Here is a 12,650-nt window from a genome sequence, read left to right as displayed (position 1 = left end):
TCTGATTCCAGATCAGAAAGTTGCGTGTTTGAATGACGTCCGAGTCAAATTCTCTTTTTTATTATTTTCATCTGTCTATCTACTTATTTGTCTGTCTACAATGACTTGTCTCTTTACCTGTGCTTCATTGACAGAAATCCGGGCAAAACTTGCTACCGCGTGTGTGCGAACGCCTACACTAAGTGGACTCGGTGGCGATACGGTAGCACGTCTGACTCCAGATCACATGGTGGCGTGTTCTAATCACATCCGGGTCAAATTCTCTTTTTATGATTTTCATCTATCTGTTTATCTACTTATTTGTCCTTCTACAATGGCTTGTCCCTTTACCTGTGCTTCGTCGACAGAAGGCCGACCAAAACATTCTACCACGTGTGTGCAAATGGCAACCCTAAGCGGACTCTGTGGCGAACCGGTAGCGCGTCTGACTCCAGATCAGAAGGTTGCGTGTTCGAATCACGTCCGGGTAAAATTCTCTTTTTAATATTTCCATCTATCTGTCTACCTACTTATTTGTCTGTCTACAATGGCTTGTCCCTTTACCTGTGCTTCATCGACACAAGGCTGAGAAAAACATGCTACCGCGTGTCTGAAAACGGCTACACAAAGTGGACTCGGTGGCGACACGGTAGCACGTCTGACTCCATATCATAAGGTTGCGTGTTCGAATCACGTCCGGATCAAGTTCTCTTTTTAATTATTTTCGTCTATCTGTATATCTACTTATTTGTCTGTCTACAATGACTTGTCTCTTTACCTGTGCTTCATCGACAGAAGGCCGAGCAAAACATGCTACCGCGTGTGTGCGAAGGGAAACCCAATAAGCGGACTTGGTGGCGCAATGGTACCATGTCTGACTCCAGATCAGAAGGTTGTGTGATCGAATCACGTTTGGGTCAAATTTTCTTTTTATTATTTTCATCAATCTGAATATCTACTTATTTGTCTGTCTACAATGACTTGTCCCTTCATTTGAGATTCATCGACAGAAGGCCGAGCAAAACATGCTACCACGTTTGTGCAAACGGCTACCCTAAGCAGAATCGGTGGCGCAACGGTAGCGCGTCTGACTCCAGATCAGAAGGTTGCGTGTTCGAATCACGTCTGGGTCAAATTCTCTTCTTTATTATTTTCAACTATCTGTCTATCTACTTATTTGTCAGTCTACAATAACTTGTCTCTTTACCTGTGCTTCATCGACAGAAGGCCGAGCAAAACATGCTACCGCGTGTGTGCGAACGGCTACCCTAAGCGGACTCGGTGGCGCAACTTTAGCGCGTCATACTCCAGATCAGAAGGTGGCGTGTTCGAACAATGTGCGGGTGAAATTCTCTTTTTTGTTATTTTTATCTTTCTATCTACTTATTTGTCATTCTACAATCACTTGTCTCTTTACCTGTGCTTCATTGACCGAAGGCCGAGCAAAAGATGCTACGGCGTGTGTGCGAACGGCTACTCTAAGTGGACTTAATGGCGAAACGGTAGCACGTCTGACTCCAGATCAGAAGGTTGCGTGTTCGAATCACGACCTGGTCAAATCCTCTTTTTTTATTATTTTCATCTATCTGTCTATCTACTTATTTGTCTGTCTACAATGACTTGTCTCTTCACCTGTGCTTCATCGATAGAAGGCCGAGCAAAACATGCTACCACGTGTGTGCGAACAGCCACCCTAAGTGGACTCGGTGGCGAACTGGTAGCGCTTCGTCTCCAGATCAGAAGGTTGCGTGTTCGAACCGGGTGCGGGTCAAATTCTCTTTTTTATTATTTTCATCTATCTGTCTATCTACTCTTTTGTCTGTCTACAATGACTTGTCTCTTTACCTGTGCTTCACCGACAGAAGGCCAAGCAAAACATGCTACCACGTGTGTGCGAACGGCTACCGTAAGCAGACTCTCAGGCGCAACGGTAGCGCGTCAGACTTCAGATCAGAAGGTAGTGTGTTCGAATCACGTCTGGGTCAAATTCTCTTCTTTATTATTTTCAACTATCTGTCTATCTACTTATTTGTCGGTCTACAATAACTTGTCTCTTTACCTGTGCTTCATCGACAGAAGGCCGAGCAAAACATGCTACCGCGTGTGTGCGAACGGCTACCCTAAGCGGACTCGGTGGTGCAACTTTAGCGCGTCATACTCCAGATCAGAAGGTTGTGTGTTCAAATCACGTTTGGGTCAAATATTCTTTTTATTATTTTCATCAATCTGAATATCTACTTATTTCTCTGTCTACAATGACTCATCTCTTAACCTGTGCTTCATCGATAGAAGGCCGAGCAAAACATGCTACCACGTGTGTGCGAACAGCCACCCTAAGTGGACTCGGTGGCGAACTGGTAGCGCGTCCGACTCCAGATCAGAAGGTTGCGTGTTCGAATCACGTCTGGGTCAAATTCTCTTCTTTATTATTTTGAACTATCTGTCTATCTACTTATTTGTCAGTCTACAATAACTGGTCTCTTTACCTGTGCTTCATCGACAGAAGGCCGAGCAAAACATGCTACCGCGTGTGTGCTAATGGCTACCCTAAGTGGACTTGATGGCGACATGGTAGCACGTCTGACTCCAGATCAGAAGGTTGCGTGTTCGAATCACATCCGGGTCAAATTCTCTATTTTTATTATTTTCATCTATCTGTCTATCTACTCAATTGTCTGTCTACAATGACTCATCTCTTCACCTGTGCTTCATCGATAGAAGGCCGAGCGAAACATGCCAAAACGTGTGTGCGAACAGCCACCCTAAGTGGACTCGGTGGCGAACTGGTAGCGCGTCCGACTCCAGATCAGAAGGTTGCGTGTTCTAGCCACGTCCGGGTCAAATTCTCTTTTTTAATATTTTCATCTGTCTGTCTACTTATTTGTCTGTCTACAATGACTTGTCTCTATATCTGTGCTGCATCGACAGAAGGCCGAGCAAAACATGCTACCACGTGTGTGCGAACGGCTACACTAAGTGGACTCGGTGACGACACGGTTACACGCCTGACTCCAGATCAGAAGGTCTCGTGGTCGAATCACGTCCGCGTCAAGTTTTCTTTTTTACTATTTTCATCTATCTGTCTATCTGCTTATTTGTCTTTCTACAGTGACTCTTCTCTTTAGCTGTGCTTCATCGACAGAAGGTCAGGCAGAACATGCTACCACGTGTGTGCAACGGCTACCCTAAGCAGACTCGGTGGCGAACTGGTAGCGCCTCCATCTCCAGATCAGAAGGTTGCGTGTTCGAACCGGGTGCGGGTCAAATTCTCTTTTTTATTATTTTCATCTATCTGTCTATCTACTCTTTTGTCTGTCTACAATGACTTGTCTCTTTACCTGTGCTTTACCGACAGAAGGCCGAGCAAAACATGCTACCGTGTGTTGCGAACGGCTACCCTAAGCGGACTCGGTGGCGCAACTTTAGCACGTCTGACTCCAGATCAGAAGGTTGCGTGTTCTAATCACGTCCGGGTAAATTTTTTTTAATATTTTTATCTATCTGTCTATATACTTATCTGTCTGTCTACAATGACTTGTCTCTTTACCTGTGCTTCACCGACAGAAGGCCAAGCAAAACATGCTACCACGTGTGTGCAACGGCTACCCTAAGCAGACTCTGTGGCGAACCGGTAGCGCGTCTGATTCCAGATCAGAAAGTTGCGTGTTCGAATGACGTCCGGGTCAAATTCTCTTTTTTATTATTTTCATCTGTCTATCTACTTATTTGTCTGCCTACCATGACTTGTCTCTTTACCTGTGCTTCATTGACAGAAGGCCGAGCAAAACATGCTACCGCGTGTGTGCGAACGGCTACCCTAAGCAGACTCTGTGGCGAACCGGTAGCGCGTCTGATTCCAGATCAGAAAGTTGCGTGTTTGAATGACGTCCGAGTCAAATTCTCTTTTTTATTATTTTCATCTGTCTATCTACTTATTTGTCTGTCTACAATGGCTTGTCCCTTTACCTGTGCTTCATCGACACAAGGCTGAGAAAAACATGCTACCGCGTGTCTGAAAACGGCTACACAAAGTGGACTCGGTGGCGACACGGTAGCACGTCTGACTCCATATCATAAGGTTGCGTGTTCGAATCACGTCCGGATCAAGTTCTCTTTTTAATTATTTTTGTCTATCTGTTTATCTACTTATTTGTCCTTCTACAATGGCTTGTCCCTTTACCTGTGCTTCGTCGACAGAAGGCCAAACAAAACATGCTACCGCATGTGTGCGAACGCCCACACTAAGTGGACTCGGTGGCGATACGGTAGCACGTCTGACTCCAGATCACATGGTTGCGTGTTCGAATCACGTCTGGGTCAAATGCTCTTTTTTATTATTTTCATCTATCTGTCTACCTACTTATTTGTCTGTCTACAATGACTTTTCCCTTTACCTGTGCTTCATCGACACAAGGCCGAGCAAAACATGCTACCGCGGGTCTGAAAACGGCTACACTAAGTGGACTCGGTGGCGATACGGTAGCACGTCTGACTCCATATCAGAAGGTTGCGTGTTCGAATCACGTTCGGGTCAAGTTCTCTTTTTTATTATTTTCATCTATCTGCCGATCTTCTTCTTTGTCTGTCTACATGACTCTTCTCTTTAGCTGTGCTTCATCGACAGAAGGCCAGGAGAAACATGCTACCGCGTGTTTGCGAAGGGCTACACTAAGCGGACTTGGTGGCGCAACTTTAGCACGTCTGACTTCAGATCAGAAGGTTGCGTTTTCTAATCACGTCCGAGTAAAATTTTCTTTTTAATATTTTTATCTATCTGTCTATATACTTATCTGTCTGTCTACAATGACTTGTCTCTGTACCTTTGCTTCATCGATAGAAGGCCGACCAAAACATTCTACCACGTGTGTGCGAACGGCAACCCTAAGCGGACTCTGTGGCGAACCGGTAGCGCGTCTGACTCCAGATCAGAAGGTTGCGTGTTCGAATCACGTCCGGGTAAAATTATCTTTTTTAATATTTTCATCTATCTGTCTGCCTACTTATTTGTCTGTCTACAATGACTTGTCCCTTTACCTGTGCTTCATCGACACAAGGCCGAGCAAAACATGCTACCGCGTGTCTGCAAACGGCTACACTACGTGGACTCGGTGGCGACACGGTAGCACGTCTGACTCCATATCAGAAGGTTGCGTGTTCAAATCACGTCCGGGTCAAATTCTCTTTTTTATTATTTTCAACTATCTGTTTATCTACTTTCTTGTCTGTCTACAATGAGTTGTCTCTTTACCTGTGCTTCATCGACAGAAGGCCGAGCAAAACATGCTACCGCGTGTGTGCAAAGGGAAACCCTATAAGCGGACTAAGTGGCGCAATGGTACCACGTCTGACTCCAGATCAGAAGGTTGTGTGTTCGAATCACGTTTGGGTGAAATTTTCTTTTTATTATTTTCATCAATCTGAATATCTACTTATTTGTCTGTCTACAATGACTTGTCCCTTTTTTTGGGATTCATCGACAGAAGGCCGAGCAAAACATGCTACCACGTTTGTGAAAACGGCTACCCTAAGCGGACTCGGTGGCGCAACGGTAGCGCGTCTGACTCCAGATCAGAAGGTTGCGTGTTCGAATCACGTCTGGGTCAAATTCTCTTCTCTATTATTTTCAACTATCTGTCTGTCTACTTATTTGTCCTTCTACAATGGCTTGTCCCTTTACCTGTGCTTTGTCGACAGAAGGCAGACCAAAACATTCTACCACGTGTGTGCAAACGGCAACCCTAAGCGGACTCTGTGGCGAACCGGTAGCGCGTCTGACTCCAGATCAGAAGGTTGCGTTTTCGAATCACGTCCGGGTAAAATTCTCTTTTTAATATTTTCATCTATCTGTCTACCTACTTATTTGTCTGTCTACAATGGCTTGTCCCTTTACCTGTGCTTCATCGACACAAGGCTGAGAAAAACATGCTACCGCGTGTCTGAAAACGGCTACACAAAGTGGACTCGGTGGCGACACGGTAGCGCGTCTGACTCCATATCAGAAGGTTGCGTGTTCGAATCACGTCCGGGTCAAGTTCTCTTTTTAATTATTTTCGTCTATCTGTATATCTACTTATTTGTCTGTCTACAATGACTTGTCTCTTTACCTGTGCTTCATCGACAGAAGGCCGAGCAAAACATGCTACCGCGTGTGTGCGAAGGGAAACCCTATAAGCGGACTTGGTGGCGCAATGGTACCATGTCTGACTCCAGATCAGAAGGTTGTGTGATCGAATCACGTTTGGGTCAAATTTTCTTTTTATTAATTTCATCAATCTGAATATCTACTTATTTGTCTGTCTACAATGACTTGTCCCTTCATTTGAGATTCATCGACAGAAGGCCGAGCAAAACATGCTACCACGTTTGTGCAAACGGCTACCCTAAGCAGAATCGGTGGCGCAACGGTAGCGCGTCTGACTCCAGATCAGAAGGTTGCGTGTTCGAATCACGTCTGGGTCAAATTCTCTTTTTATTATTTTCAACTATCTGTCTATCTACTTATTTTTCGGTCTACAATAACTTGTCTCTTTACCTGTGCTTCATCGACAGAAGGCCGAGAAAACATTCTACCACGTGTGTGCGAACGGCAACCCTAAGCGGACTCTGTGGCGAACCGGTAGCGCGTCTGACTCCAGATCAGAAGGTTGCGTGTTCGAATCACGTCCGGGTAAAAATCTCTATTTTAATATTTTCATCTATCTGTCTGCCCACTTATATGTCTGTCTACAATGACTTGTCCCTTTACCTGTGCTTCATCGACACAAGGCCGAGCAAAACATGCTACCGCGTGTCTGAAAACGGGTACACTATGTGGACTCGGTGGCGACACGGTAGCACGTCTGACTCAAGATCAGAAGGTTGCGTGTTCGAATCACGTCCGGGTCAAATTCTCTATTCTTATTATTTTCATCTATCTGTCTATCTACTTATTTGTCTGTCTACAATGACTTGTCTCTATATCTGTGCTGCAACGACAGAAGGCAGAGCAAAACATGCTACCACGTGTGTCCGAACGGCTGCACTAAGTGGACTTGGTGGCGACACGGTAGCACGTCTGACTCAAGATCAGAAGGTCTCGTGGTCGAATCACGTCCGCGTCAAGTTCTCTTTTTTACTATTTTCATCTATCTGTCTATCTACTCTTTTGTCTGTCTACAATGACTTTTCTCTTTACCTGTGCTTCACCGACAGAAGGCCAAGCAAAACATGCTACCACGTGTGTGCGAACGGCTACCCTAAGCAGACTCTGTGGCGAACCGGTAGCGCGTCTGATTCCAGATGAGAAAGTTCCGTGTTCGAATGACGTCCGGGTCAAATTCTCTTTTTTATTATTTTCATCTGTCTATCTACTTATTTGTCTGCCTACAATGACTTGTCTCTTTACCTGTGCTTCATTGACAGAAGGCCGAGCAAAACATGCTACCGCGTGTGTGCGAACGGCTACCCTAAGCAGACTCTGTGGCGAACCGGTAGCGCGTCCGGCTCCAGATCAGAAGGTTGCGTGTTCGAGTCACGTCCGGGTCAAATTCTCTTTTTTAATATTTTCATCTTTCTGTCTACTTATTTGTCTGTCTACAATGACTTGTCTTTTTACCTGTGCTTCATTGACAGAAGTCCGAGCAAAACATGCTACCGCGTGTGTGCGAACGGCTACCCTAAGCGGACTTGGTGGCGACACGGTAGCACGTCTGACTCCATATCAGAAGGTTGCGTGTTCGAATCACGTCCGGGTTAAGTTCTCTTTTTAATTATTTTAGTCTATCTGTATATCTGCTTGTTTGTCTGTCTACAATGACTTGTCTCTTTACCTGTGCTTCATCGACAGAAGGCCGAGCAAAACATGCTACCGCGTGTGTGCGAAGGGAAACCCTATAAGCGGACTTGGTGGCGCAATGGTACCACGTCAGACTCCAGATCAGAAGGTTGTGTGTTCGGATCACGTTTGGGTCAAATTTTCTTTTTATTATTTTTATCAATCTGAATATCTACTTATTTGTCTGTCTACAATGACTTGTCCCTTTATTTGGGATTCATCGAAAGAAGGCCGAGCAAAACATGCTAAAACGTTTGTGCAAACGGCTACCCTAAGCGGACTCGGTGGCGCAACGGTAGCGCGTCTGACTCCAGATCAGAAGGTTGCGTGTTCGAATCACGTCTGGGTCAAATTCTGTTTTTTGTTATTTTTATCTGTCTATCTACTTATTTGTCATTCTACAATGACTTATCTCTTTACCTGTGCTTCATCGACAGAAGGCCGAGCAAAACATGCTACCACGTGTGAGCGAACGGCTACCCTAAGCGGACTCGGTGGCGACACGGTAGCACATCTGACTCCAGATCAGAAGTTCGCGTGTTCGAATCACGTCCGTGTTAAGTTATTTTTTTATTATTTTCTTCTATCTGTCTGTCTACTTATTTGTCTGTCTACAATCACTTGTCTCTTCACCTGTGCTTCATCGATAGAAGGCCGAGCAAAACATGCTACCACGTGTGTGCAAACGGCCACCCTAAACGGACGTGGTGGCGACACGGTAGCACATCCGACTCCAGATCAGAAGATTGCGAGTTTGAATCACGTCCTGGTCAAATTATCTTTTTTTATTATTTTCATCTATCTGTCTATCTACTTATTTGTCTGTCTACAATGACTTGTCTCTTCACCTGTGCTTCATCGACAGATTGCCGAGCAAAACATGCTATGGCGTGTGTGCGAACGGCTACCCTAAGTGGACTTGATGGCGACGCGGTAGCACGTCTGACTCCAGATCAGAAGGTTGCGTGTTCGAGTCACGTCCGGGTCAAATTCTCTTTTTTAATATTTTCATCTGTCTATCTACCTATTTGTCTGTCTACAAAGACTTGTCTCTTTATCTGTGCTGCATCGACAGAAAGCCGAGCAAAACATGCTACCACGTGTGTGCGAACGGCTACACTAAGTGGACTCGGTGGCGACACGGTAGCACGTCTGACTCCGAATCAGAAGGTCTCGTGTTCGAATCACGTCCGGGTCAAGTTCTCTTTTTTACTATTTTCATCTATCTTTCTATCTACTTATTTGTCTGTCTACAGTGACTCTTCTCTTTAGCTGTGCTTCATCGACAGAGGGCCAGTCAAAACATGCTACCACGTGTGTGCAACGGCTACCCTAAACGGACGTGGTGGCGACACGGTAGCACGTCTGACTCCAGATCCGAAGTTCGCGTGTTCGAATCACGTCCATGGTAAGTTCTTTTTTATTATTTTTCATCTATCTGTCTATCTACTTATTTGTCTGTCTACAATGTTTTGTCTCTTTACCTGTGCTTCATCGACCAAAGGCCGAGCAAAACATGCTACCACGTTTGTGCGAACGGCTACCCTAAGCGGACTCGGTGGCGCAGCGGTAGCGCGTCTGACTCCAGATCAGAAGGTTGCTTGTTCGAGCCATGTGCGGGTCAAATTCTCTTCTTTGTTATTTTTATCTGTCTATCTATCCATTTGTCATTCTACAATGACTGGTCTCTTTACCTGTGCTTCATCGACAGAAGGCCGAGCAAAACATGCTACCGCGTGTGTGCGAACGGCTGCGCTCAGTGGACTCGGTGGCGACACGGTAGCACGTCTGACTCCAGATCAGAAGTTTGCGTGTTCGAATCATGTCCGTGTTAAGTTCTTTTTTTATTATTTTCATCTATCTGTCTATCTACCTAATTGTCTGTCTACAATGACTTGTCTCTTTACCTGTGCTTCATCGACAGAAGGCCGAGCAAAACATGCTACCACGTGTGTGCAAAGGGCAACCCTATAGGCGGACTCGGTTGCGCAACGGTACCACGTCTGACTCCTAATCGGAAGGTTGCGTGTTCGAATCACGTCTGGGTCAAATTCTGTTTTTTGTTATTTTTATTGGTCTATCTACTTATTTGTCATTCTACAATGACTTATCTCTTTACCTGTGCTTCATCGACAGAAGGCCGAGCCAAAGATGCTACCGCGTGTGTGCGAACGGATACCCTAAGTGGACTTGATGGCCACACGGTAGCACGTCTGACTCCAGATCAGAAGCTGTCGTGTTCGAATCACGTCCGGGTCAAATTCTCTTTTTTTATTATTTTCATCTATCTGTCTATCTACTTATTTGTCTGTCTACCATGACTTGTCTCTTCACCTGTGCTTCATCGACAGAAGGCCGAGCAAAACATGCTACGGCGTGTGTGCGAACGGCTACCCTAAGTGGACTTGATGGCGACGTGGTAGCACGTCTGACTCCAGATCAGAGGTTCGCGTGTTCGAATCACGTCCACGTTAAGTTCTTTTTTATTATTTTCCTCTGTCTGTCTATCTACTTATTTGTCTGTCTACAATGACTTGTCTCTTTACCTGTGCTTCATCGACAGAAGGCCGAGCAAAACATGCTACCACGTGTGTGTGACCGTCTACTCTAAGTGGACTTGATGGCGACACGGTAGGACGTCTGACTCCAGAACAGAAGGTTGCGTGTTCGAATCATGTCCGGGTCAAATTCTCTTTTTTTATTATTTTCATCTGTCTGTTTATCTACTTATTTGTCCTTCTACAATGGCTTGTCCCTTTACCTGTGCTTCGTCGACAGAAGGCCGACCAAAACGTTCTACCACGTGTGTGCAAACGGCAACCCTAAGCGGACTCTGTGGCGAACCGGTAGCGCGTCTGACTCCAGATCAGAAGGTTGCGTGTTCGAATCACGTCCGGGTAAAATTCTCTTTTTAATATTTCCATCTATCTGTCTACCTACTTATTTGTCTGTCTACAATGGCTTGTCCCTTTACCTGTGCTTCATCGACACAAGGCTGAGAAAAACCTGCTACCGCGTGTGTGCGAAGGGAAACCCTATAAGCGAACTTGGTGGCAGAATGGTACCACGTCAGACTCCAGATCAGAAGGTTGTGTGTTCGGATCACGTTTGGGTCAAATTTTCTTTTTATTATTTTTATCAATCTGAATATCTACTTATTTGTCTGTCTACAATGACTTGTCCCTTTATTTGGGATTCATCGAAAGAAGGCCGAGCAAAACATGCTAAAACGTTTGTGCAAACGGCTACCCTAAGCGGACTCGGTGGCGCAACGGTAGCGCGTCTGACTCCAGATCAGAAGGTTGCGTGTTCGAATCACGTCTTGGTCAAATTCTCTTCTTTATTATTTTCAACAATCTGTCTATCTACTTATTTTTCGATCTACAATAACTTGTCTCTTTACCTGTGCTTCATCGACAGAAGGCCGAGCAAAACATGCTACCGCATGTGTGCGAACGGCTACCCTAAGCGGACTTGGTGGCGCAACTTTAGCGCGTCATACTCCAGATCAGAAGGTTGCGTGTTCGAACAATGTGCGGGTCAAATTCTCTTTTTGTTATTTTTATCTCTCTATCTACTTATTTGTCATTCTACAATGACTTGTCTCTTTACCTGTGCTTCGTCGACAGAAGGCCGAGCAAAACATGCTACGGCGTGTGTGCGAACGGCTACACTAAGTGTACTTGATGGCGAAACGGTAGCACGTCTGACTCCAGATCAGAAGGTTGCGTGTTCGAATCACGTCCGGGTCAAATTCTCTTTTCTATTATTTTCATCTATCTGTCTATCTACTTATTTGTCTGTCTACAATGACATGTCTCTTCATCTGTGCTTCCTCGATAGAAGGCCGAGCAAAACATGCTACCACGTGTGTGCGAACAGCCACCCTAAGCGGACTCGGTGGCGAACTGGTAGCGCGTCCGACTCCAGATCAGAAGGTTGCGTGTTCGAGTCACGTCCGGGTCAAATTCTCTTTTTTAATATTTTCATCTGTCTATCTACCTATTTGTCTGTCTACAATGACTTGTCTCTTTATCTGTGCTGCATCGACAGAAAGCCGAGCAAAACATGCTACCACGTGTGTGCGAACGGCTACACTAAGTGGACTCGGTGGCGACACGGTAGCACGTCTGACTCCGAATCAGAAGGTCTCGTGTTCGAATCACGTCCGGGTCAAGTTCTCTTTTTTACTATTTTTATCTATCTTTCTATCTACTTATTTGTTTGTCTACAGTGACTCTTCTCTTTAGCTGTGCTTCATCGACAGAAGGCCAATCAAAACATGCTACCACGTGTGTGCAACGGCTACCCTAAACGGACGTGGTGGCGACACGGTAGCACGTCTGACTCCAGATCTGAAGTTCGCGTGTTCGAATCACGTCCATGGTAAGTTCTTTTTTATTATTTTTCATCTATCTGTCTATCTACTTATTTGTCTGTCTACAATGTTTTGTCTCTTTACCTGTGCTTCATCGACCGAAGGCCGAGCAAAACATGCTACCACGTTTGTGCGAACGGCTACCCTAAGCGGACTCGGTGGCGACACGGTAGCACGTCTGACTCCATATCAGAAGGTTGCGTGTTCGAACCACGTCCGGGTCAAGTTCTCTTCTTTATTATTTTCATGTATCTGTCTATCAACTTATTTGTCTGTCTACAATGACATGTCTCTTCACCTGTGCTTCATCGACAGAAGGCCGAGCAAAACATGCTACCGCGTGTGTGCGAAGGGCAACCCTATAAGCGGACTTGGTGGCGCAACGGTACCACGTCTGAGTCCAGATCAGAAGTTTGTGTGTTCGAATCACGTTTGGGTCAAATGCTCTTTTTATTATTTTTATCTATCTGGATATCTCTT

At 45.4% G+C, this 12,650-nt stretch overlaps 6 non-coding genes across 6 annotated transcripts; all 6 read left to right on the top strand.

The window, feature by feature from the left end:
- Positions 1–1,040: 1,040 nt before the first annotated feature.
- TRNAW-CCA (transfer RNA tryptophan (anticodon CCA)) lies at positions 1,041–1,112 on the top strand. Its single transcript has one exon. It is a non-coding gene; the product is annotated as a tRNA-Trp (tRNA).
- Positions 1,113–5,510: 4,398 nt separating this feature from the next.
- Positions 5,511–5,582, top strand: TRNAW-CCA (transfer RNA tryptophan (anticodon CCA)). Its single transcript has one exon. It is a non-coding gene; the product is annotated as a tRNA-Trp (tRNA).
- Positions 5,583–6,366: 784 nt separating this feature from the next.
- TRNAW-CCA (transfer RNA tryptophan (anticodon CCA)) lies at positions 6,367–6,438 on the top strand. Its single transcript has one exon. It is a non-coding gene; the product is annotated as a tRNA-Trp (tRNA).
- Positions 6,439–8,070: 1,632 nt separating this feature from the next.
- Positions 8,071–8,142, top strand: TRNAW-CCA (transfer RNA tryptophan (anticodon CCA)). Its single transcript has one exon. It is a non-coding gene; the product is annotated as a tRNA-Trp (tRNA).
- Positions 8,143–9,344: 1,202 nt separating this feature from the next.
- TRNAW-CCA (transfer RNA tryptophan (anticodon CCA)) lies at positions 9,345–9,416 on the top strand. The gene has a single exon. It is a non-coding gene; the product is annotated as a tRNA-Trp (tRNA).
- Positions 9,417–11,049: 1,633 nt separating this feature from the next.
- Positions 11,050–11,121, top strand: TRNAW-CCA (transfer RNA tryptophan (anticodon CCA)). The gene has a single exon. It is a non-coding gene; the product is annotated as a tRNA-Trp (tRNA).
- The last annotated feature ends 1,529 nt before the right edge of the window (positions 11,122–12,650 follow it).

Source organism: Rhipicephalus microplus, chromosome 5 (genome assembly GCF_043290135.1).
Source record: "Rhipicephalus microplus isolate Deutch F79 chromosome 5, USDA_Rmic, whole genome shotgun sequence".
NCBI classification, from domain to species: domain Eukaryota; kingdom Metazoa; phylum Arthropoda; class Arachnida; order Ixodida; family Ixodidae; genus Rhipicephalus; species Rhipicephalus microplus.
This window is presented reverse-complemented; position numbering and strand designations above follow the sequence as displayed.